The sequence below is a fragment of the Poecilia latipinna genome, unplaced genomic scaffold (genome assembly GCF_001443285.1).
Source record: "Poecilia latipinna isolate Pla-1442-1.1 unplaced genomic scaffold, P_latipinna-1.0 Scaffold326, whole genome shotgun sequence".
Lineage (NCBI taxonomy): Eukaryota > Metazoa > Chordata > Actinopteri > Cyprinodontiformes > Poeciliidae > Poecilia > Poecilia latipinna.
This window is the reverse complement of record NW_015112942.1, coordinates 77,187-103,613: the sequence shown is the minus strand read 5'-3', so window position 1 is coordinate 103,613 and position 26,427 is coordinate 77,187. Positions and strand designations below refer to the sequence as shown.

The 26,427-nt window shown below is 38.6% G+C and overlaps 1 long non-coding RNA gene across 1 annotated transcript in view; it reads right to left on the bottom strand.

Annotated features, from left to right (window-relative positions):
* Positions 1-26,427, bottom strand: part of LOC106949117 (uncharacterized) — a 101,807-nt gene that overhangs the window by 40,227 nt on the left and 35,153 nt on the right. The window contains exon 3 of the long non-coding RNA XR_001425322.1: positions 17,348-17,425. This is a non-coding gene — a long non-coding RNA (uncharacterized LOC106949117). The remainder of the gene's footprint in view (positions 1-17,347; positions 17,426-26,427) is intronic.

Sequence of the window (26,427 nt, the reverse complement as noted above, 5' to 3'; positions counted from 1 at the left end):
ACAAGTCAAGGACTGTCATATAGCCTTGCCGTGGCTTAAACAGTCTTAAATCGCCATGATGAGATGTCTGCAGTCATCAGTCTAACGGTGTTTGGACTGATGTGGCTGAGGTTTGTCAGAAACCTTCTTTCTTACCAGCAGCCCTTCACATTTAATCATTTAATGTTTCCAAAGTGAGCTGCACTCAGCTTAAGTACCTCAATGAGAAAAGTCAACCCAAAATATTAACACTATTTATGAACACATTCATAAAAAAAGCCCTTCAAGTCATATCTAATATCCTTTTTTTGGTATCAAAATTAATATTCACAGTATTCACAGTATTTTTCAAACCTAATTTAAGGTCACACAGAAACCTAAAGTTGTTTTTGAGAAACAGGAGTGGTTCTCAGCATGCTATTCTTAAATCACCGCCACAAAAATATCCACTTACCCATAAAAAATGCTGAGCATGCAGTCCTTCACAAAGTACAATCTTGTTTTTATCTCTGATGTTAATCTCTTTGACTCTTCAGATTAAAGACTCTACTGTCATCTCTTGACAAGTTTAGCTTCTACGGCAGTAACACTGTACGGACACAAATGTCACCTGAGTGCTGTCGTTTGATAGATACATTTCCCAAAGTAAATTTGGTTTTAACTTCGGTTTCATAAACTAAGAGCCGAGCCGATCATAAAGAGCTTTAAAATCTTTATTTTCCACACTCTATAAATTTTACCCTTCGGGTGTTAATGAACAAACAGAGCGCATTTTAAACGTGCGTCCCGAGTTTACTGTTTTCTCTCCAGGAGACAGCTTCAGTCATGTTCACTTAAGAAAATTGATGGCATTCACTGCCAAAACGGTGCCCTTGACAGACATTGGAATGATGACAAGCGTTAAGTTTTATGTGATGTAGTTGACTCCAACATACCCACACTGCAAGCACTGATCAACTAGTAAACCCACACTACTGCTGCAGTTTCAAACGTGGCCTCTGTTCGTCGTTTAGTCGGCTAAAAGTTCAATCTGTCAAAAAGATCACACACACAAAAAATAAATAAATAACGACTGAGAAATCTCAAGTTTATTCCGCTGACCACTTCTGCAGACTGACTGTTGTGGAGACACAAGAGGAGGATTGAGACGCGAAACTATGCCTAAAGACATAAAATATATCTGGAAGATGCTAAAATCCCTGCAGAGAACCAAAAGCTTGGAGCTTAAAGATTTACTGCAGCCCTCTTATCTTTCATTACTGAGGAGTGTGACAGAGAGGCAAACAGATTCCACTTTCTGGATTGCTGTTCTGATCCCATTCCAGCTCTGTTAAACATTTGTGTTTCAGAGGATGTGTCAACTTCATTCTCAGAGCTTGCATTTGAAAAGCAAAGAAAAAAAATGAAGAAGAAGAAAAAAAAACAGTCTCAGAAATTAACTTCTTTAAAACCATCTTCCTCCTCTTCTGTTCTTAATAAAAGATCAGTTTCTTTTTTTTTTTTTTTTTTTTTATTATTATTTGGACAAAGCTGTGCAACGTATGAAAGCCCCTGAATGAAAGCCAGCACAATGGCTTTATGAAACAAAGGCAGGAAGAGGAGATTGAGGGGAAAACAGAGGGAAAATGGCATCATCTCTAAACTTAATGAAACAGCATCCTTTCATTTTTTCTAGTAATTATAATAAAGATGGAAAAACATAATAAACGTCTCCCTGCCCCCACCTGCTAACAGTAATTATAATAGACTCAACAATAAATGGTAAAGCAGCACAGAGCTGCATCTTGGGAATTCTCAGGGGTCTGTGGATTAGCTTGAAAAGCCTGAATGATTAAAATACACTAATTAAAATTTTGTGTTCCTTGGTAACTCGTCTTCCAGGGCCCCCTCACGCAGGCAAAATGGGAATAAATGCGACAAAAGCAAATACTCTTTTGGACTGGAATAAATAAACAAGTCTAATCAACTCTGTTTTTACAGAGCGGGTTACATGAAAAACTTCCTTGATGACCTTTCCTCACACTCAGACTTCACATCCACCAGGACAATAGTGAGAATATTTTGACTTTGTTGTTCTAATCAAGAAGGAATTCCCAGACAGGTTCGATGTCTTTTTACCCTACTGTTGATTAGGCGGTTCGACCTCAGTGTGACTTATAATTGTTTTTACGATCGAGTTTCACATCAGTGGTGAAATAATACCATTTGAGGCTTTTCCTGCAAAGAAGAAACATTCAAGCTTCGGTACTTTTGCAGGGGACCGAGTTGCACAACTCTGCTGTTTAACGTTCCAAGAAGCCGCACTCTGCAGAACCCGGTGCACATTTCTGCTTTGAGGATTATGGCATGCGCTGCAGATTTTGAAGTTTCTACACAATGTCTATTTACCATAAGAGCAATGCATCAGACATGCACAAGCGTGTTTTGCACTGAAGTGAGGTATAGTTAAGAGATCAGACAGGGAGGGATCAAAAAGCCCCGGCGTTTTTGCATTTACAATCAAACAGCTTATTGCAGCAAGAGGAGGAGGTCAGATTTTCTTGCTATTGCAAGAAACAGCCTTTACATATAGTCTGTACATCCTTAACAGTCTGGTGTTGCAAATAACCTCAAACAGTTATTCAAAGTCAACGAGGAGAGTGTTAAGAGATTAAAAATATATATCTTTACCTTAGTTTTCATAGAACTAATGGAATAGGAGTTTTAGAAGGGAGGATCTGTTAAATTGTTACTGGTTGCCTTTCTGATATTTAAGAGATGACATGTCCTCAAACAATATCTGTTATGATGAAAAATAATTATTTAGCATGAAAACGGATTGCTGCTTTTCCAATGTTGGTTACACAAGATTAACGATAAATATTAACATATTTAAAAATATGACTGAATACAATTATTGTGTGGAGTTTAGCACGTAGTGGGTGCAGTGATGGGACTGTCTGGGTAAGTTTCACGTGTAGAGCAGTATTTATATTGAGGGTGAGAGGATGAGAGAGGGGCTCTGACCGTACACAGTGACAAATGTCAAAATAAACAAACAAACAAAAAAACTTTAGTAATACATTTTCAAATAATTTTAATCCTAAATCCCCAATCTAGTTGACTAAGCCTGTCAGCGCCTGATCAACTGATTGCAAGTTATCAGGATAATTTAAAAATGATGAGCACAGGAAAGACATAAATGTAACATTTGTTATGCTATTACACAATAATAGCCTGCTGAATAACATAAAAGTCCAAAACTGGGACAAACTTAACAACAGAATCTTGTAAAAATGTTGATGTTTATTATATACAAAGACAGTTTTCTATCCCATGAATATGAGATCCAACTGACTACATGTTTAAAAACAGGAGCTCTGCCTGTTATCGCCTAATTCAGGGAAGAACCACTATCCTGCAACTTTCAGATGAATCCCAGCTCCAAAAATATGGGTGAATTTCTTCTTTAGCAAGTCATCAAGTTCTGTAGAAATATGCCAATGAGTCATTCATTTGATTTGGGTGTGCTGGATCATAAATCTAAAAGCTGAGGAACTGTAGTTCTTGTGAACTGGAGTTGAACATACTCAGCTTAATTTATATGTGAAACCTGTGTGATGCAAATGTCCTCTATTCAGCCACTAGGAACAAAAAGGACTCTCCATGCAGCTCATATTCACCTGGTTGTGCTGACTATGTGCACCAACAAAAAGACAAACAGTCCTATACAAAGGGAAACACCAAATATTTTTTTTTGCTTGTTTGTTTCCCCAACAGCTAAAGTAATCATGGAGGGTCTGGTTACCTTTACGGTGTTGGGGCAGGTTTGTTCCAACCAGTAAACCATTCATTCAAAGAAATGATACCAAATGGGCATATGTTCACTAAAGAATGCTGCAAGTTTGGCAATGCACAAACAACAACAACAACAACATTGAAACTAAATACTTAAAAAAGAAAATGTGGAGAAATTAAAAAAATCTGCTATTTTACACATTTGGAAAATTATTTCTCAAAGACCGCAAATGAACAAAAACTGCTTTTATATTCTGGCAAGAAATTCCTTTATTCTTTTTATATTTAATTAATTTAATCTTTGTTTTCTTCTAATTACACATAGTACAAACCCCCACATTACTGGCCCTTATGATGATGCTATAAAAATGACAGTTTTAGTAGAACGATATGGTTCAGCGATCCCAAATATGGTATGAATAAATGAATGTCAGTGAGGACCTAGTAGGCACAGAGAGGTACGTCAGGGCCTCTTTCCTATAAGTTTACAGCACCTCACTTCAAAAACTAATTAAAAAGGTCAAATTAAAAAAGACATGACAAAAAATGTTGAGCCGTATAAAAAAGTTAATCTATTTTGACTGTTTAAAACAAAATCATGTATAAAAAAAGGCGTGTTCTCCTCCATTTCCGCAGTAAAAACAGGTGAGACTCTGACTGCAACAGTTTCAGGTGTTTAGCTCCCTGTCTAGTCTCTGAAACTTGGCCTCTTTGTGCCAGGGAATCAAAGCAGAACCTCACTTCAAATGCTCCGTAATACCTGCCGGTATTAACAAAGAGGCTAAAAAGATTCAAAAAGCCTGTTTTCAAATTTCATTACCTATGCAGTTAACCACAGCTTAGCAGCCAATGACCTGATATTTCCACTGAAGACCAGCTAAGGAGGCAGGGGGTGCGGATTGGAGACGCACGTGCCGAGGGGCCCGCCGATACCGCCACGCGTGGCAGTCCGGGGCATCTCAGAGCCGTCCGGTGGGCATGCTCACAGCCGAGGCAGCAACAGCACACATGTGGCCCTATCTTCTACTGGAGTGCAAATTAGATACAGTTGATTAAAATATTGAGTCATTTCCACAGTCACTGTTGGGGGAATAAAAGGAGAGCAAGTTCTGAAAATGCGCCACGGTGCGCGTGTGCGGGAGCATGTTTGTATGTTTAAGACAGAAAGGAAGGGAGCTCAGTTAAATTTCAACAATAAACACTTTCTCATTTATATAGATTCCCTTTGACAACCGTGCCCTTTCCCAAAGGACAACTCTGAGTTACATCTTCTTGCAGCAGCACAGGATTTCTCCGTTATCACTCAGCAGTCCACTTCAATGAGTTAAAGCGGTACGCGGGGTTGTATATACGTACCAATTGCGTTCTCGAGTTCTCTCCGCACCCGGAAAAAAAAAAAGAAAAAAGTGAATATGACTCGTGTTATAAAAACTTCTGCCTCGCTGCAATATAACAAAAGAAAATTAACACTTTGGGGTTGCCCTGGTTACCTAATTGCATCACAACACTACGCACAGGACCCAAAGTAACTGAATTTTGATGAAAAGGCGGTGATAATTTACGGCATTGAGAAATTAGTTGCCGTGGCGACGCGTTAATTACATCTCAAATTAACAATGCAAGTGTAGTGAAATTAAATATAAATCATATTTTCTGCATAAATTACAGGGGTTGATTAGAGCGGGCGCCAGGAGAGAGAGGTTGAGATTCCAAGGGCCTGTCACATCCCCCTCCTTCCCTCATTTCTTCCCTCCCTCCCTCCCTCCCTCTATCTGTCGTTTTCCTTCTCCCTCTCTCTCTCGTCTCCCTCCTCCCAGTCCTCTATGCCACCCCCAACATCCTGACTGGTTCCCTTAAAGACAGGGACTGGATTAGTTTAGCTGGCTTGCCACATTAATGGATTTTCATGTTGGAGTGTTATCTGTCCACAAACACTTTCTTTTTGTTAACGTATGTGTTTGCTGTTTTTTTTTTTTTTCGGCGTACACAGATGCACATTTGGTATACGGTGTAAATTGCAGTGTGTGCATTTTCATGATTTTCTTTATTTATTAGTTTATTTAATTTCCTTGGGGATATCTGGGCCATTACTATCGTTTTAAAACAAGTAGAGAAAGAGAATGGAGGGAAAAAAAATCTTCCTTCTTTATTTGGATTTAAAGAGTTAAGACTCAAAGTAATCTAATTTCTAACTTCTATGTGTGTGTTTACATAAGGGATTAAAAAACAACTCCTAGACGTGATGATTTTCTGCTCTGTTTTCCTTTTTTGTTTGTTTCTTAAGGCTAAAACTCTTACTTGTTTATTAAGATCATTTACACCAAATTTATTACAAAACAAAACTTATTTAAATGCTGGGCAATATGGCAGAAATATTACATCCCAATTTTACTTTACAGTTAAATCACACTGTTATGATGTTTAACCCAATATTACCATATAAGTAAGACTATAATAATAGGTTTTTTTTTACATTTTAAGTACAATGCACCATCAAACTATTCAACCAAAATACAAGAAGCTTTTTTTCATGTAGAAGGTTAAAAAGGACAAAACCACACAAATGAAAAGAAAAAATAAACTGTGCAAGAGAATAGAACAGAAACAAACAGTATGTGCCTGATCGACGCTGTCACTCTATGCTTTGGCAGATTGTCAGCATGTTTTAATCCTTTAAAGTTTAATACTGTCACATCAGCCACACCGAAAACATGTGAAAATAAAAGAAAATGGGCCTACAGGTTATTAAATGAAGCCCATTAAGCACCTGTGTTGAAAAACTGCTTTTTCTGTTGTAGTCAACAGGAGACAAACCAGAACTAATGCAGAACTAATGTTACCTGTGTATTTATTTTTTTATGAGTTTGTTTTTTTCTACAAAATATCATGATGTAAATCTGTAAATTGAAACAGAACACGTGATTAGACCAAGAAGTCCGTAAAGTAGTAACTGGTTTTAATTGACAAGATGAATGGATCTCTATTTTTATTCTTTTTTTTTGTTAGATCACCAGAGCAGTTTTGATGTCCAGTAATAAAAAAAAGGTAATAAGTTTTCAAAAGAGGAACCTATAAACTAAATTATCACAGCCACCTTGCACAAAAATATGTGCAAGGAAATTAAAAAGCAACATTTAAATAAAACCAAGATATTGGCAAAAATGATTGATTCCAAACTGCTTCTTGTATACATTCTCACATCATGTTGTAAAATAAATAATAATAATAATAATAATAATAATAATAATAATAATAATAATAATAATAATAATAATAATAAATGAACACACTTTTTGATAATAAAATTTCTTTTGTGCCATTCAATTTGTTTAAAAACTACAGAAATCTTATTTAATTTAATCTTAAAAGAGAATAAGTGCTAAAATATATAACAAATTGTGATAAATAATAATCAGCAATGTAATCTGTAATGTATTATTGCCAAACCCTTCAAGAGACTCAGCTCAGTCCATTTTTATTGATGTGAAATATTTAGTTTCCAGTCAAAAATAGAACAATTAAAATAAAAAAATAAAAAAAAACGATAAAGATAAGCACATAGCATCATGACAGTATTTGATTGAGTATTTGTGTCAGGGAGTATTAAACTGCGTACGTCTCGGTCTGAAGAAGAAATAAGACAGAAGAGTGAAAGCAAAGAAGGAAAATGAGCCTCTCCTCCCCACGATTCCTCCTGTGGCCCAACTTCCCTTTAAGCATCACAAACAAGCCTCAGGAGTGATGTCAAGGAGGGCGGGGTGACGGCGGGGGGTGCTGAGCCGAGAGAGAAAGCTGAGCGCAAACACAACAGCAACAGGAACCAACTTGAGCCATCTAAATTATTCATACACCAGATGGATACGTTTCCCCAGGATTTCACACTAAAACGCAGCCGTTCCGCTTTACCCCCGCGCTCTGCACTGTCTGCTGGGCGGACGCCGCCAGGAATCAAGATAACTATCACTTTATCTAAACCGTTTCATGTCTGATTCATATCAGCTCTGAAGAGTGGAAGCCCCTCGACAGCACGATCGCACGTTTGTTCTAATTCCACAGGCACAAAGACGGGGGAACATGTTCTCTTTCCTCTATCTTCAAAGATGTAGGCGCTGTTATGACCTTGTCAGAAGGATATTATACAAATCAGAGGGTCCTCGGAGGGGGACGTCATGTGTAACGCTGAATACACCTCAGCAGCTTGACGTGTGCTTGCAGGCGGCCTACAGTTTCTGGGATTGAGAGTAAACATTGGAATTAAACCAGAAACCTATGTCGGCTTGTCTCGCGTTTAGCTCACCCGTTTGTGCAGAATTGCCCTTTTATCAGAGTATTATATCCAAAGTGCGACTCTACACCCAAATTTTAGAGCGTGAAAAGAATCTTATTGTGCAACCATGGCACAAACCATAATTGATGGGTGTTGATGGTTTAATACCATGGCCTGCCAATAGAAAAAATATATACTCCCATGAGAAAAATGTCAAACTTCTCTCACAGCGCATGCCTTCAATTCAAAGAGATCGTATTTATGTCAATTCCATTGAAAAGACAATCATCGGAGTTATAAACAGATAATTAAATTAGACATTTATTTAGCTTTGACTTGTGGCACCATCATTCAAAAACATAAATATGTTTATGGCGAGTCTCTTACCACTATCAGTGGGTAGTGAAATTAATCAGAAATACCTTCCAACTAATCCACCCACACTATAATTACAGTGTGGCTTTGAATAACTCCCCATTTGGTGGCAACAAACCCAGTTTTTAAAACAAACCAGCCTGCCTTATTTCACCGAAGTAGCAAAAATACCATCGGTCCCCATCTGCCGGAGTCAGCTGTTTGCGCCTGGAAGATGACGACTTTTAAAAGGACAAGACATCATTGAGAGAATAAGTAGTCTTTCCACTACTCTTTGTGCAACCCTCACCCCTTGGAAGTAATTCCAGTGCCTTCACACAGAAGTGAAAGTGCTAAGGAGTAGGAGGGGCGGGGGTTTAATGGCTCGGTAATGTGTCAGCCCAAGACTGTTAGTCCTCCTATGTCTGTGCAAGCAGAAGCAGCGTAACGCTGAACAATTTGGGGATGTAGGAGCAACTTAAAGAGGAGATTCGGTGCAAATATCTTCGCAGTGTGAGCCACAGCTCTGTGTGGGGTGAAGCAGCACAGAATGGATGCTCGACCATCACGATCGGATGAATTCTATCAAAATACCACATGTCAGCATGTGACACTGAAACCGGAGACGGTCAAATGACATTTATTTAAGTGGCACATCTTCCACCGTGGATAGATGTGGGAAGGAAAAGGTCAATAAAAACAAGTCAGGGACTGCAGTATCAAGCTGTAAAGGATGCCTCTGTCATCTGTCCTCATTTGTCTTTCTCCTTCCTTCCCTTCCTGTTCCTCTTCTCACCTTTCAGCTTCCAGTCACTCAGAAAGTGCTTAAAGTTTGACAAACACAGCAGGGTTGCTTAGGAGTAGAGGCGAGCAGAGAGGTCAGCTGGTGACATTATTCGGCTGGTGACTGGCCTAGAAATTCAAAAAATGTTCTATTTTCAATCAGCGAGCTCGCCGTACGTAAGTGCAAACAGGCCGTGCTGTGAGCAACACTCTTCAATGCGGATGTTGTTACAGAGAAAGGAAGCCATAAAGTTTCTTATTTTGAGCAGCGGTGCTTAAAAAGGAAGTTGGACGCTAATTAAAAACATATTGTATTTTCTGAAGAAGCTTGGCTGCTTCTGATTCAAGCAGGATGGCTAAACATATTGCAGCAACATCCCTCTGTTTGGTCATTCTAAACTTTCTACTTTTTCCTGTCCCGAAACATTCTGGATTTACAAATGTTGGCATTTGGCGTAGACCCCAGAATCTCTATTGAATATGCAAAGAAATAGCATATGACATAGCGTTTTGACTTTAACTAGGTGCTGATATCTACATCTGACAGATGCAGATGTGTGAAGGCACCATAAATAAGTTTTAGCAGGTTGCACTAACAGCACCACTGTTAGTACAGAGCGGAAGTTGTTAGCGAGATAGAAAAAAGAAAACATCTAAACGAGTTGTGTTAGCATCACTCAGATTTAAAACTGAAGTCATAAGGAAGCACAGAAGGCCTTGAAAGCTATATAAAAAAGGAAACTATATTTTAGACTGGGACGTGTTCATGGTAAGCAGTTTTAAAGCATTGCAGCCCTGCTTAACAGCAAATATCTCTCGCAAACTTAATGCAGCATCGCCTGTCCCCAGAATTAAGCTGATTCTGGCATCATGAAATATTAACATTTTTAAGTAACATTTTCAATCTTAAGATTTTCCATCACCTCCTTCCTGCGCTATTCTTTTAAGGTCCCATTTTTCCCCGAGGACTGCCCCGTCCCCCGTTTGAATCAGCTGAAAGAAGATTACTGCATTTTTTATGCATTAAAAGAAGGACAAAATGGGCTGTTGGATTTTTTTTTTCTTTCTGGTTAAATAATGTTATTTTCCTTCAGCAGTTGTATCACCTTTGTTTTAAAGCTTTGTGTAAATGTTTTGTAATATTTATCCTTAACACTGTCGAAGCGTATGATTCGCATATACTACTAAGCAACCAACAATGAATGACAGATTACAGCAGAAAAACAAGAAAGAAATATTTTTAAAGCTGTTGGTATCAGCACATCAAACATCACAACATATAAAATTTTTAATCTGTAATAAAACTCAAATTGGTACATCCTGCAGACATGGCACACCCTACCATCACTCCGTATTAGAAGTATCCCATTGTTGGCATATTACTAGAAAATGGTACTCAAACACTTCAAATCTGGATCAATAAGCTGAGTAAAATCTCTTTCACATGTGGTAAGATTCAGCTAAATGTCACATAGCCCAGTTGGTAAAAAAGAAAAAAAAAAAAAAGAAAGAAAGAAAAAACAGGCAAGACCTTCTCAACAAGTTTAAATAAACCCTGCAGGATAATGCTGGCTCTCCTGGGGGAACCAAAAGCTGATGGCTTTGAAACAGGAGGGAGGGTATTTTCAGCGGGGCTGCCCAGCATGAGAGATCCTGCATGTCTCACAGCTGAGCTTGTTTTATTGAAAGGTTGTTTGAAAGGCCCTGAACCCAAGACATCGGTGGTCATGTTTGTTTGGCTTAAAGAGGGGCTTTCACCGAGAAGAGCAGTGCGGGCTGTCAGGAGTAAATGAAGAGAAAATGAGGTGGGTTAGCGCTCGTGGTAACTTGGAGATGTACGCTGTTAAAATTAATAAAATGGTCTCAATACAGCTTCAATTACAACCTGCTACAAATGCGAAGCGCGCGAGCCGAGCTTAGCCGCTCTGTGCAAATAAGTGCCAAAACCAGTGCTGTTATCAGGTAATGGAGTGAGTGGAAGAGAGAGGGCCTTTTGTGAACTTGACACTCCCATTAAGCCCATACTGGAAAGTGCAGTATTTGATCAGGAGATGGGAATTGAGCAAAAATGAACTGAAACCAGATCCCACATGACTTATTTTCCTGTTGGCTCTCAGCTTTGGGTGTCACTCAGACTTAATAAAGCTTTCAGATTTTCATTTTATCACAGAAAATAGACTGGGCAAAAATAAAATCACCCGGTTTTGCCCTAATGGAGCAAAGTAATGGCGAGGTGAAACTGACACAACACACTTTGTCCATAGTAATACCATCAAAATGAAAGCATATTCACTTCTGGACTTTTCCAGGAATCAATTCAAACTGAATATTGGCCTTTTCCACTGACTTTATTTCATAATGGTTCCAACAAATACAGCACTCTGGCAATAGACTGTCACCTCAGGTGATACCAACACAGCTATTTCACCCTATAGAGTTACAGGCTTCTCTAACCCACACTGAACCTCCTCCGCCAACCAATAACTCTTATTTTATTTCCGCACTTTATACATTAGGGGTACATTACACCCATTCCATCAGATAGGATAAGTCCACTTTTACACCCAGGTGTTACATTCCAAGGTTAGGTCATTTGGATTGCTGTGACCTTTGATGGCTCCATCTTCAGTGAAAATTATCCGGCGATCTCCACACTGACACGCACACAGATGCCCTTGTGCTGAACACTCCCACTATGGGGATAAGAGCAATTCACTGGGGGGACATTATGGAAATATTCATTTGGGAATTATGTATTATAATTAGAATGTGTGGCCACATTTCGCCATCCTAACCGTGGCGGAGGTTTGCAAAGATAAGCCCGAGAAGCTGGAGTGCAATGTTTTCCTGCAACTATCAGTGATTTCTCAAGTTCTAGTCTTCTGCAGAGGATATTTTGTTTATAAGAAGTAATTAAGAAACATATAAAGCAGAAATAAAGCTCCAAATCTCAGCCCCATGTGCTCCGGTATCTGATTAACAACTCTGGGGAGGACAGATGTTAAATTGTGTATGCCCATCAGCGCTACGACTTTCTGAAGATTTATCAGGCATGTAAATCATGAATAAAATATTTCCTTGTTGTGGGAAAAATTTACAACTGTTTGGGGTATCATTCACTTCCAAATGCAAGAAAAAGTACAGATCTGACCTATAAAGGCTTGCTTTCGATAGGAATTAAAAACTATTTCTTTTTAATTACAGTGTTGTGGGAAATGTCTGTTTTAGATATTCCTAAAGAAAACACGAGTAAATACAAACAGCAGCTTTAAAATGATCATTTTATCTATGATGCAGGGGAAAAAACTGTCCAAACCAACCTGGCCCTGTTTGAAAAAGCAATTCCCCCTAAACCTAATAACTAGCTCTTCCAACATGTGGCATCAAGCATCCAGTCAGATCACTGCTGGAACAGCAGAATAAAAAGAACCTGTCTGACAGCAGGAAGTAGGTTAAACAAAATCTCCAAGAGCAGCACAAAATCTAATCAAATTAAAAAACAGATAGCAAATAACATCATTAACATCTATCAGTCTGGAAAGATTTACAAAAGATTTCCTGATGTTTTGAGACTCCAGTAAAGCACAGCAATGAACCTTCACAGCAGGACCCAGCCTACCAAGTTCTAGACAGCATCTAACGCTCATCCACAAGGTTACAAAAGAACCCAGAGAAAAATCTAAAAACCTGCAGGCCTCAGTTAAGGTTCAGGGTCCATGATTTCATAAAGAAGACCCGTCTCAAGGTAAACCTTCATTAAATCATTCAAACTGTTTGGAAAAAGTGAGTCCAGTTGCATCTGAGGTAAAACTAACAGCACTTCAGAAATGATTATCGTAGAAACAGAGAGACATGTCAATGAGACGTCCTTGGGCTTCTCAAGTAGCCAAACAACAGGAAAATAATCCGAACCCCACCAGCAAGTTTTCCTCTCAGTGGCTAAAAAGAAAAGGAAGATTTTGAAGAGGCCGAAGGTTCAATCTGATTGAAATGCTGTGGCACTACTTACAAAAGGCTGATCATGCTTGAAAACCCTTGAATGTAGCTGGAATAAAACAATTCAGCAAAGAGAAGTGGACCAAAATTCCTCCGCAATGATGTAAAAGATTCATTGCCTGAGTTAGCAATGCATGATGGCAGGTGTTAGAGTAACCAGATAACTTTTTGTTTCCCCCTTTTTAAATGAAATCACTTCAAAACTCCCTTTTATATTTACTCAGATTGTCAGAAATCTGTAAAGGGGAAAGTACTTTTTCACTGCTCCTGTATGTGCTGATTGACCATAAAAAAATACTTTTTTTTCCGTCTTGTGAAGACAAGATAAACCACAGCCCATGCACACCAAAGCTCATGCTTGCTTCTATTTTATTCCAATGTGTGCATAAATAAGTGAGAATAAACAGCCCAGAGAGTGTGACGGTGTCAGAGGGATCACGAACAAGGCGGCAGCGGCGGCAGTGCTGGAGGTTGAGCCACGAGCCACCAGGACTGTAAGCGTCTCCAATCGCCCCTGGCCACCATCACGTTGCCATGCTCCGGAACAGACAGGCCTGCTCGCACAACAGATGGAACTAATGATGCGAAACAAAAGAGATCATTTCACCGTGGTCCTCCAGGAAGCCAGAAAGCAGGGCTTGGAAGTTTGAATGATGGGATCAGGGGACTTGCACGAGGGTGTTATTTGGATAGCCTTTTTTTTTTTTTTCCCTTTCTTTCTTTTCGGGAGGTGCTCTGATGAATAGGGAAAACAAAGGCTTTTGATATAAGTCAAAACGCATCCTGATTAATAGGATGATAATGAAAATATTAGAAAATAAGCTAACTGCTGAAGAATACATTTATGTGGTGGGTGTTGTTAGAATGTGCTTTATTCTAACACATTTAATCACTTAATCAGGTAAATTAATAAACAAATGCAATAAAGAAACTTTTTACAATTTACTAAGCAAACAAAATAATTACATTTTTATGCATTTGAATAAAGAACCTGATTGCAGATATGTTGGAGTCGCCATCAATGCTCCTTACAAATGATCAAACCAGAGAGTTACAGTCAAAATATAATCCCCAATACCTTTTATTGGGCCGTGATTAGAAGAGCGGCACCGACAGTGAGATGTATGTGGCACACCCAGTTTCAAACAATCACCTGGCTCACACAGCTGTAGAAAGAGTTCACAGAAATTTTTGCTCCTTAAATCTGGATTTTCATCTTATGATCTGAGGCTTTTTTATTCTTTTGTTTAAAGCTCACAGTAATTAAGCTGCAGCAGCTTCCTGTCTGTCTGTGACCCGTTCTGTCACTCAGGTATACACAAATGGTTTAAGACAAGGAGCTGTGTTTAGAGAGTCAAGGTCTCTAAAGCAGAACAGCTTTTTATGTCTTAAAGAAATGACCAAAAGCAAAACAGAGAGCAAATATGCTAACTTTGGCCTATCACCAAAGCATGCTGCACAGAATAAAAATGATTAAGACAGAATTATTGTTTCTTTTTCTTTTTTCTTTTTTATTTTCCATTACATATGAAAAAAGTCAATTCTGCTCTGCTTTTTTAATTCACATTATAAATGGTGTTTGTTTTTTGGGGGGTTTTTTTTGCAATTAATATGGACATTTTGTGGGTTATTTTAATCAAATTTTGAAATTAATGCAGGGAATTTAATAATAGTTAAAATAATAGTTTCCTGTCAATTTTTCTGAAAATTCTGCTCCATAGTAACTCAATAGCTTGGCTGGGTTTTTTTTGTTTTGTTTTGTTTTGTTTTGTTTTGTTTTGTTTTGTTGTTTTTTTACACTGTAGATCCTGGACAAAAGTTGCTAACAAACCGCTGTGTCTTGAATAAACAAAAACAAATCAAATTTGAGCTGAGGACATTTGCATATCCTGAGGGACAGGATTAGATTTAGAGGTCATCTCCTATGAGCCGTTCCTCAGCATACGCTGTAATGTAATGTTTCTCTGTCAAGTACTTCCTATATGAGCCTCGTCTGCTTTCCAAGTCGAAGAGTTCAGAGAGGGAGCGCTTGGCTTTTTTTTAAAAATGCAACGTGTCAAATAGGAGTTCAAGCACCTTGGGATGGGATTTAACCAGGACGGAAAAAAGAGGAGCCCGACGCATTCCCATCCACACACGAAGGGGAACACTGGGAAAAAAAAGTTCAGCTCTGACACCGACACAAACAGCGGCCTGTATTAGAGTCAGGTTAGCAAAGATAACACTATCAGCTGGATCCCCACGGGTACAGAATGCAGGGCCTTGCTGGCAAATAAAGCTACAGTGTCTTGACTCCTTCGCACATTAGCTCTGATTACAATGACCTTCATTATATCAGCTACCCTTATTACAACACGTGGAAGATGTCTGTCCCCCGGGCGAAGCACAGTGGGGGGGTAGAGTACCAGAAAGTGGTGAGACTCACTTGTCAGGCCTGAGCAGTGAAAATCAAAGCATCTCTCTACCATCTTTACAGAGAATCGCTGTCCATTCTGTTTTGAATTTGTCTGTGAACATCAATTCCTTCCTCCCTTCCTCTTTCTGCTGGATAGAGGAAGGGACTTTGACTAGGCCATATTTTTAACTGTCTCTTGAGGGTTGTGTTGGACCTGAGGGGGTTCCTTGAAATTCATAAAGAGAGCACGAAAACGCTACAAAGAAACTCTATACATTCAATTTGAGCCAGGGACTATTTTCGTAACAGGGCACAGTAATAAAAATTAAGAACTTCTAATATCTCCAAGTTAAACCCTAAATTTCTAGAAAACATCATATACAGCAAATATATTTTCCTAAAATTAACTGGTATCTTTGATTTAATCTCCCTAAATTAGCACAACTCTTCCCTAGATATTCATCACATTTTTTTATTAACTTAATTTTTAAATAACAGTCTTGACTCTATAAGCATTTGCTCCTCCACATCCAATATGTGAAGCCAAGTCCTGTTTAATATGTAACAACATTGTTAACCTCAATTTCCTGCCTCGTCTGCCCCCTCCACAGGCCGCATTGTTAGCTTAAGCAGGCTCTTGGCAAACGCCGGCGCTGCAGTGGTGACTCTCATTCAGCCTGACCACCCTGCAGACGAGGGGCTTCTCTCCCACAGCCCGGCTCATCTCTTCTTCGGGCCCCCGCTGTGCGTCCCCAGCCCTCCCCGTTTTGCTGGCAGGTGACTCAGGATAACAGATGTTGGCCTGAGAGAGAGCAACGCTTCATTGCATTCACTTAGCGCTGCCAACACACCCAACGAGAGATGAGCTGACCTGCGGGGGGTTCAGAGGACCATCCCGTCAGCCGCAGGGAGGAAGCCATGTTTTGTGTGTGTGTGTGTGTGTGTGTGTGTGTGTGTGTGTGTGTGTGTGTGTGTCTGTTCAGGAGGGAAGGAGGAGTATGGACTGTTTTGTCTTGGATTACGGGCAAATGAAGAGATTCTAAAAATCACAAGATGCTCCTCAATGAGAAAGTTAAACACACAAACATCTCAGGGACTTTGGATTTCGAGATGTGTGAGACACCGAGCCGTTTAATCACATATTTTGTCAAAGAAGGATTTCTGCAGAGGAGCGGAGGATGCAAGAAGCGATATAACCAAGAGTGTACTTAGCAGAACCAGAGTTTAAGCCATGTTGATCCCCTATGACAGCATGTTCTAAAAAAAATGGCAAATAAAATTGTAACTTAATTATAGATTTATAATGAGCCGCTGCACCACTGCCAAAAACAAGTCCCATACCAAGCCAAACAGGCACCTGCTGAATGCTCCCTGCTCATGGGTTTTCATAGCTTAATTAATCTATGCCTTGGGGTATCATGACTTGTACGTGCTGCTTGTGTGCATGTTTGAGACAATTAAGTTGCTCCAAGAAACAGAGGTGCAACTTCAACATGAAGCAGAGACACTGACGCACCGCACATGGCATAACACATTTTGTGTTCTGTGAAAGTCGCATCAATTACCCAATAATTTGTTTAAGGCTGAAGAAAACAAGGGAATAAATGGCAAACGTGTGAAATGCTCTTTTTTACACAACTGAAGAAAGAATTGCGAATGCTGATCAGATGGAAAAGGGAATGCCTTTTCACTTTAAAATGTGTTTTCTAAACTTAGTTGCCACTTTGTTGCATCTGGTAGTCAGTTTTCTGGTAAATACGAGTGAAATGGCAAACTGATTTAGGTTTAAGACTCACCTTCCTATTGTGAAATCTGCACTGAAGATGGATCTGCTGCTCAATCCGTCTGATGCTCACTCTACTGCCATCTGATTCCTGTAGATAAACATAAAACAGCTGTTTACCATCACTCGCCGTTTCTTTGAAATGACAGATTTAAAGAATTTCACAAGATATTTCCAAAGATTGGTTGTGCTGTAAAGGGTAACAATCTTCAAAGCGAAGATTCAAACGAAGCCCGAACAACTGCACCACCAGAACAATACAGAGATAGGTATTTATGGTAAACATGAACAAGACATGTCACAGCATCTGAGAAATCTTTATGTCTTGTTCTGTTTCAAAATGAATAATAAAATGATCTTGTGCATTTTCTTAGTGACACTAAAGTCTCAGTGACTTGCAGGCCATTTGCAAGTCGCAACTTTCAACATCCCTTTCATAAACCTTTGCTGTTGTTGCCTTTGCAGTTAAAGGCTTTTCAAATGTGTGCAAATAGTCTATGTTTACTTATACACTGAAGACTAGGCATGGAATAGCATGGGATTCACAGGGTGTGACAATTTTGAGTAAAAACACTCCCATTTCATGGTTTTTGACAAAAAAAAATTGTAAATAACATGAACATGATCTAATCGATGTGATTTAAATAGAAAAGCAACATTTCCCACCGCTGCAAAAATAATTCATTGCTCATCACACTTATGACGTTATCTATTAACATTTATTTGTTGATATTTCCAATTTGGTGCATAGACTTAAGTAAAAATTTGCATATAATATAAAGTTTTACTTTTCTGCTCTAAGTAGACTGACAAAGTGTATGCAATATTAGTCAAGACCGCATTTGTAATAAAACTGAGCTGGAGAGGTAAGCTGTCGAGAAACTGCCTCTCTTGTAGATGCCTTACTTCTTCTAGAAAGCTGACTGGCAGTGCACAGCAACATCCTTGCACACCTCAAGCATTGTTCAGAAGTTTGTTGACAAAAACAATCCAAGGCAGAAATCCAATTGCTACCTTGACTAAGAAGACTCTGACCACTGAAGATAAAATATTGACCACTGGTAAGAAACTAGTCCAAACTATCAGAAATCAGAGCAGAATTTTTCAGCTTTGTGTAGCTACAGCCATTCAAATCCGATTAGTAGCTTTCTACAGCTATCATAACCACGACTACATCTCGTACACATGCCTTCGTTCTAGTTCCAAGCCATTAAGAGAAGTTAGAAACAAAGAAACAAAAAGAATAAACCTCTGCACGCATAATCACGCCGTGGTACACTGCTAGCATTTCTCTCATCTAAAAACCAAACGAGTATTTTGTTTGTTTGCTAAACAGCCCAGATGAACGTAGTTCTGATTTATTGATGTGAGATCCAGCTGAAATAATTGGTCACTAAAATAAATTAGGACAAAAGTATGAAAATCTCTTGAACTCTAATTACCAGTTTGAATGAGCCTGATAGCGATAGAGAAAAAGGTATTAGATGCAATAATTATTACTATTGCTAATTACATTTCCAATTATGTCACTAATGAGAACAGCTTAATTATCTGCACACTGGATAAATAAGAGTTGTGCTCCCAACCAGTTGTGATATAGCTACGATATGAAGGGCAAGCCTTCTGACCAAACACATACAAGAAAAACATGTAAACCACCACAGTTGCATATTTTGATATGATATGAATTAATTAATTAATAATCTGTTTTAGAAAATCTCCCCCCACCCTCCACTTTGCATCTAATCTGTGGTGAACTTCCTGTTATCCAGCAAAAACATCCCAGACCGGAAGAGCTAAAAGCATCTGTAAACTCCTTTTAATAAACTCTACCTTGTGGTTTCAATCTCAGTAGTGACCATCTCTCTGAAGCTGCTTAATTATTAAGGATTATTTTGTGCCTTCTCAAAATTAAAGTACTTAATGTAAGGAAATGTTATTGTCCAGGAAGAGAGCGAGACACTCGTCCATCAGGAGAAAAGGTATGCAGAGAAAAAACGTGTGCACAGAGAAGACATACAAACTTCAAACATTACGCCAGGCCCCGCAGTTGGACAAAAATAATAAATCAAAAGCATCTGTGTCAAGTAAGAATGGGCAGCATGGTAGGGATTGTTGCTTTTGCTGTTTGCTCTATTTCCCTCTGTTGGTTCCATTAAGGCAATAATACTATCAATACAGCTAAATGATTTTAATGAAGTTCCAGTCAGCCCATGTCTAAAACAGTTGTGAGTTCGCCTATTTGCATGTTTTTCTGAGGAATGTAATTTTTTTGGGGTTTGTTTTGAAGAGTAGATTTAAAATATCCTAGAGAAAATACTGCATGGGAAGCCGAAGTACCTAAGCGCAATGCTACTTGGCACACTACTGGCTGGCGTTTGCAATTGGCATTGGCTGATTAACTGTACTCCCCAAAGCAGAAATAAGAAAGACTGTAAATATTAGCTTCAAAGGTAGTGGCAGGACAGTTTGCACTGTATGTACTAATGCATATCAAGGTATATTTGGTGTTTGAATTATTAAAATAGAGTCTAGTGGCTTCAATATGTGTCTCAAGTATTTATGGATTTTGCTATTCGCGAGCTGTTGTGGCCCATAACAACCATGAATGCTGGGAGTTCACTGCATTGTGTAGTTGCACAATTTAATGTAACCTTTGAAATAAAGTTATTGAGAAATAACCAGGTTATTTTTTTTTAACAGTATGTGTGCTTGTTTGGTTCTGACTCTATAGATCTATAGACAGAAATTCAGATGATTCTTTTTTTTAAGTTTGCTTTTATTGTCACTTTTATTAACATTTTTGAAAATGTCACCCAAACTCCACACCATGCATTCAGTTCCTTCCTTTATTAATTACATTGTACATTACATTTGTTCCATACATAAAATCCCAATAATGGTCAGTGAGGTTTGTTGCTGTAGAGTGACTAAATGTAAATTAGTTGAAAGGGTGTAAATACTTTCGCAAGGCACTGTTTTGCTGTAATGCATTTAAAAAAGTATCAAAGTGCTGTTGAAATTTCTCACATTCCTTGACGGGCGTATCGCTGACTTTGACTGAGCGGAAGTGTTGCACAGAACCGTGTCTGGTTGCCAAGTTAAGGAACAATGGATTAGTGACATATCTTCAATACGGCTGCTGCCTAATCCGACCATCTGAGCTAAGCTGTACCAGGTGAGGCAACAGTCTGAGACACCTCTGGAACAAACAGGGATCTCCTCCTAAACGCCCACAGGACGGCTACTTCCAGCCTTTGAGGAACTTCCTCGCCTTCTTCAGATGTAGCAGGCTTAGGAAATCTCTGTTTTTGTGCTCTGTGCAGAGTAAATCAGGGCTAAATTAGGCTTTACCAGCAGTAGCAAAGCTAGACCACAACAAAAATCATATAATTGGTCTCATTTGTGCAAAATGAGAGTATTTTGCACAAATGGTCTCAATAAACATATAAATTATATTTCTACTTATCTCCCTTAATGGAGTTTTTGAGTTGAGAATTTGAACATCTGCTCCAATATTATATGTTATTTTTTGGGGCATATTATAGAGAGGAATAATGTGTACTCGTGTATGTGTCACGGCCAAGGAATGTTGCCAACTTTAGTTTCAAAGTCTCTCCCCTCTCACCTCACTTAGCGCAAGAGGAGGAGCAAAAACAAACAAAACCAAGGAGAAACATTCATTGTGCTGCTGCTTTTTCCCCCTCTCTCTCTAATGTCTGTGGCATTATGTAAAAACAGGTTTTGATACGTTACGGCACGACTGTTTTTCAGTACATTTTTCACACATGACCTCATAATTTGAGGAAAAAAAAATATGCACACACCCATTTAACAGGTACTTATTGTAAAGAGACAAACAGCACACACAAAAAAAGGTGGGTATTTCACACGCATCTACTTTCCACCACGAACAGATATTTTCCACTCTAAGATTGGAATGATAGAAAGCATCAATATGTTGTTTGAGGGGGGCAGAGATGCACACATCTTACTATTTCTAAAATAAACATTATTAATGATGGATCTAAATATTTATTAAGTCTGCATAAGCATTTGCAGACTTACATAACATTACATGAGAATAATCCATTAATTTTGCGAACCGCATAGTGATGAAGGTCAATCAATATTTCCAAATTTCCAGTTGATTTGATTGCCCTTGTGTGTTAATATGCCATAAAATGTACATTAAATATATTTCTTGCTGTGTCCTGAAAGCAGCGCTCAGACAGAAACGCGGTGCTCCAAAAGAACACAGCAATACCACAAAAACAACCCAGAGCCAAGCCACTAGTGAAAACCATGTCAGAACATGTGAATGAGGGAAGGTTCTGAAAAGGTGCATATTTTGATTTTAGTGATAAAACAGCAATCAGAGGAGCTGAGAGGTATTAACTGTTCAGTGACTGATGAGATACTGGGAACCCGTTCGGTTCGATCAAGCTCAATAGAAGGGACGGTTTCAATATCCTCACGTTTGCAAAACCACAAAAGTTAAAGAGAACAGACTGGGATACACAGCATCTACAGTCTGTGGTTTTAACAGTGCACCTGCTTACTGCCAGTTTATTTCCAAGGCAGTGCAGAGGATACTAATGTCATTAGTAATTCAACGACACATGATTTTGTTAAAGAAGGTTCTAAGTATTTTTTTTAAGCTGCTCTTGTGCATGACAAAAAGACAAAATGAACCTGAATGGTGAGATTTTCTGAGGTTATGTTACCATTGGTTGCCCTTGGGCATAAGAACGAGATAAATTTACTGGAAAAATTAGACACACTCCTTTGTCACGCAATGTGACGGGAGCAAAAAGTCACTCGAGTTCATCCTTATGTTTTCCATAAAAGTAATGCAAGCAAGTCCAGCAGCATTTCTTTTACTGTTTAGCTTTCTGCTTTTCTGTATGGGGAAAATGAACCTATAGCGTCTTGCATGAGGACATGTGATTAGGCAATGATACTAAGCATCCCCTAGCCATCAGTACAACAAAACACTTGTCATAAGTCAAGATCTTGGTTTAAATCATGCTTTTTTTGAAATGATATTTTCCTTTCTGACAAAGCCCCAGCTGCACTGTGCTGTACTGTTTATTGAATAATGTGGGATTCTGAGAGAAAAACAAAGCAAACAGTGTCTCAATTAGCTCTGCTGCATCTTGTTGCGGTTTCACTCTGTCAGTGATCTGCTCTGTTGACTTTAGGCCATTCACACAATTCTGCGAAAATGTTGAAACGAAAGTATCAGCAGTTAAGCTTTATGCCCTTAATGACCCCATTCCACAAATTTAGTACTGAAATGGAAAAATAAATCAAGTTTTAAATGGGAAAGAATACAGCTAATCCACCAGCAGTGCTTTTTGTTTATGCAGCGACACTCCCAAGCACGTGTGCACATATTTTCCTATTTAAAATCAGCAAAGTTATTTTAACATGTTGCTGACAGTTGAGTGTTGTCGGCCTCCATTTTATATGAGAGCAGCTAAAGGATTTTTATGATTGTTGTTTCCTTTTCCAGCATCTAAATTATTACGGCTCTTAATGCACGTTACAGTAACTCATTCCCCTGCTTATGTGAACAAATATGAACTTCAAGGATAAACGTGCATGTTTATCCTTTCTGAGCTGAATTAAAATTAAAATAAATATATGTAGTACCTTAATATGAAATGTCCCAATAATAGTAAAATCAATCTTGCTGTGTATAGTTACTGGCTTTTGAATGAGGCTTTTCTGCAACAATTTTAAAATATTTAATACTTTTTATTAAGCCTGTCTATTACAACTTTCACGTTTGTGTTAGAAATTTTACCAAGGATAAAAAAAACAATGGAAATATTCAGAGTTGTGTTTTCTAATGCCTCAAAGATAAGAGGGAATATTTCTTTATTTATTATAAGGAACCAGTCTAGGTTGGCGACATTTCAGATTAACTCAGTTTCTGCAACTGTGAGTCAAAGCAGAAGCTAAACATAACACCATGAGTTGAAAACTTTAAAAAACAGTACTTTGAACATGTTTAGCAAAAATTGTTAACTGTCTTTATTTTTGTGCATATCTTTAGAGGGAAAAAAAGCAGCAGTCCGAGAAGCAGGTAAGAGACCCATGTTAGCTCTGGAGTTGCAGAGACTCTGCAGAGCTCAGGTGGAATATATAGATATATATCTTTGGTGATCCAAGATGGAACTGTATGGGCTACACGCAAACTGCTCTGTGGCAGAAAAGCTACACTGCACATCCGGCAGCATCATGCTGTGGGGATGCTTTTCTTCAGCATGGACTGTAAAAATGTGCAGAGTTTGGTTGGAAGATAAACGGAGCTAAATACAAGATAAACCTGGATGAAAACCAGTTTGGGGGAGTGGAAAAGAATTTGAGGCTCATGAGCTTTTCGACACAACAACTATAAACATACTACCAACTGAAACAATGGACTGTATCATTGAATGTTCATGTGTGAGGAAGGCCAAGTCAATGTACAAAGTTGACTTTAAAATCTACTGCAATTCGTCAGTGAGTCGATGGAAAGATGCCTGGAGCTAAATGCAGAACAACCCATGAAACAAACCTAAGTACACTTTAAAATCTACTGAAATCTGCCACTCAGTTGATGAAAAGATGCCTGGAGCTAACCAGGTAAGTAAACCCAACATATTATTTTAAATAAAATTTTACTGTTTTTAGACTGTAATTTGAGTAAGCAGTGCAACCTCTCCCACGTTTAGCTTTAGTTTAACATCTTCCAGCTCCATTTGGTCGCTTGTTGTAACTGCAGGGTGAGTCAAGTGCAAATCATCTGGGATGTGTGACTGATAGGAACCAAGCAGGGCAGGTTTATATCCGCATTTATTGTGCAGTGCTCTAAGCTTATTACAGGCTAATGAACTTCTGCACCTTACTTTGTTTCTATCCTCAACAAGGTAAGCTACTGACTCCTCTATTTAGACCACAATAAGCAGATCGACACATTATTTGATATTGTGCTCCATCGTGTTGGAATAACACATAAAATTAAAATTAAATACATTGAAGTATGTGTTTCTGACATGCTAGGTATGAAAAAAGTTCATAGAGAGTGAGTACTTTGACAATATTTACTGCATGTGTGTCGTTTTGAGCCAAATATATATATGATTAATTGCAGAATAAAAGAAATAGCAAACAGTTAAGAAACTCCATCAGCTGCTGTACAGCCAATCAACTGATGGAGCTCCAATTGGTAAGGCTGTTGACTCTTTGCAATTTAAAGAGATTGTTTGAGCCCAGGCATGTGTACCAAGAATGGACGTGTTGATTATGTATGCCAGGAGCGGTTCAGACTTTTATTGGAAAATTTACACCCATCCAGTGATTTATATAAATCAGCAGTGCCCACAAAGCAGTAAAACTCTAATTGTTTCTTCCATTTTCAAAGTCTCGCATCCATTAAGGATGCAGTGAGTAATAAAAGGGACTTTTAATCAATCCTCTCTTGTTGATGAGCTGATGTGTGAATGGGTTAGCCTACCTGACAGTGCCACCCATATGTTGATTTCTTTTTCTAACCGTCAACAAAGACAGAGGGAGCTTATGTCATTGTAGTGTAGGTTAATGCCTTTACTGCGCAGCTCATTTGGAGCACAATAAAAAAGGAGGACATTTTTTTTTTACCTCAGTTGCTTCTGTTTCCTTCTTTGACTGTTTTGTAAGCAGCTTAAAAACACTCCATGATTTTGACGTTGAACAGCATTAAAATGCATTGTAAGAAAGAACTTTATTTCATGTCTTCAAAGCAACAAGCTGAAATCATATATTTATTTATTTTTTTTTTAATGCGAGTGCAGCACACCTCTGTTGTGACCCTTTCTTAGTCAGATTATACTGGCCGACCCCTTCTCGACCGGCTGGCATGGTCACTGTAAATCCTTGAGACTGCTCGTGCTAGGGACCTTGGGTAATTAATAAAATCCCCATTACATGCCTTGTGCCCGTTGTTTGCTATTTCAACACCCCATTTGTGCCACGATTACAGTCATTATCAGTCACCGCCATTAATTCTCTACCCAGAGCCAGGACTGCATACTAATAAATTGGGCTCTAAATTTTTTCTTTTACCTTTCAAGGAGTTGGTGTTGGATGCGGGCCAGGAAGTGCCACTCCAGATTAGGAGTCATCTGCTGACAAAAAAGGAGCCCTTTGAATGGAAGGCTGCTGCATCTTTGGAGATAGATTATTTTCCTTTCCCCTCCAAAATGAATCTTTATTAGGCTTAAATCCTGAATAAAATGAAATTAGCAGACTGCAAAATATTGCCTCCTTTTTCTGACTCTATTCCCCTGTGCATGCATGCAAATTATAATGCTTATTTATGCAAATGAGGTGTCGTCTTTAATTAGTTTTGCTTGAGGGCATTAAAATACATGTATTCTTTCCCCAAAAATGATTTGTTTTGTTGCTCTGTTCAGTTTAAGTTCAAAATGAATGATTATGCCTGACTAAAAAGGTTTATTAATTCTTGAGTTTTCCTTTTTTTTCCTCCATCCTTCTCTTTTGTAGTATTATCTTCTCCACCCACTTCCTGGGAAGAGTGTTTTCTCTGTGAAATCGAAAAGCCTCTTCAGGCTGTACTCTGAGCACTACTTCGACAAGCACTTATAAAAGGTCCCAGGTTGAAACCGCACGGTAAAAATGCACTTCCACTTATCAAATCTGAAAGCTGTGCTCTTCAGCAATTTCTCTCTCTGTATATGTGCATTTTGCTGCATTACTTTTTGCATAACGATACATTATTGATCAGGATATTTGCTTAACTATTGCACTTAACATTCACATAACGGATGTACCTTAAAGTGCTATTAAACCATCAGAAAGAACGTTGTACTTTGTGAGTTAATTTGCTTCGCGTTTTGTTCAGACATTTAACTGGAAAAATTTCTTGACAGGAGGGTGACAGAGACACCATGAGGAGGGTATACACAGGTGGATCTCAAAAAATAAGGACACTGTCCAAAAGTTAATTTATTTAGGTAATTTAATTCAAAAAGGTAAACTCATATATAGATCCATTACACACAGAGTGATACATTTCAATAATGTATTTTTATGCATCTAGAT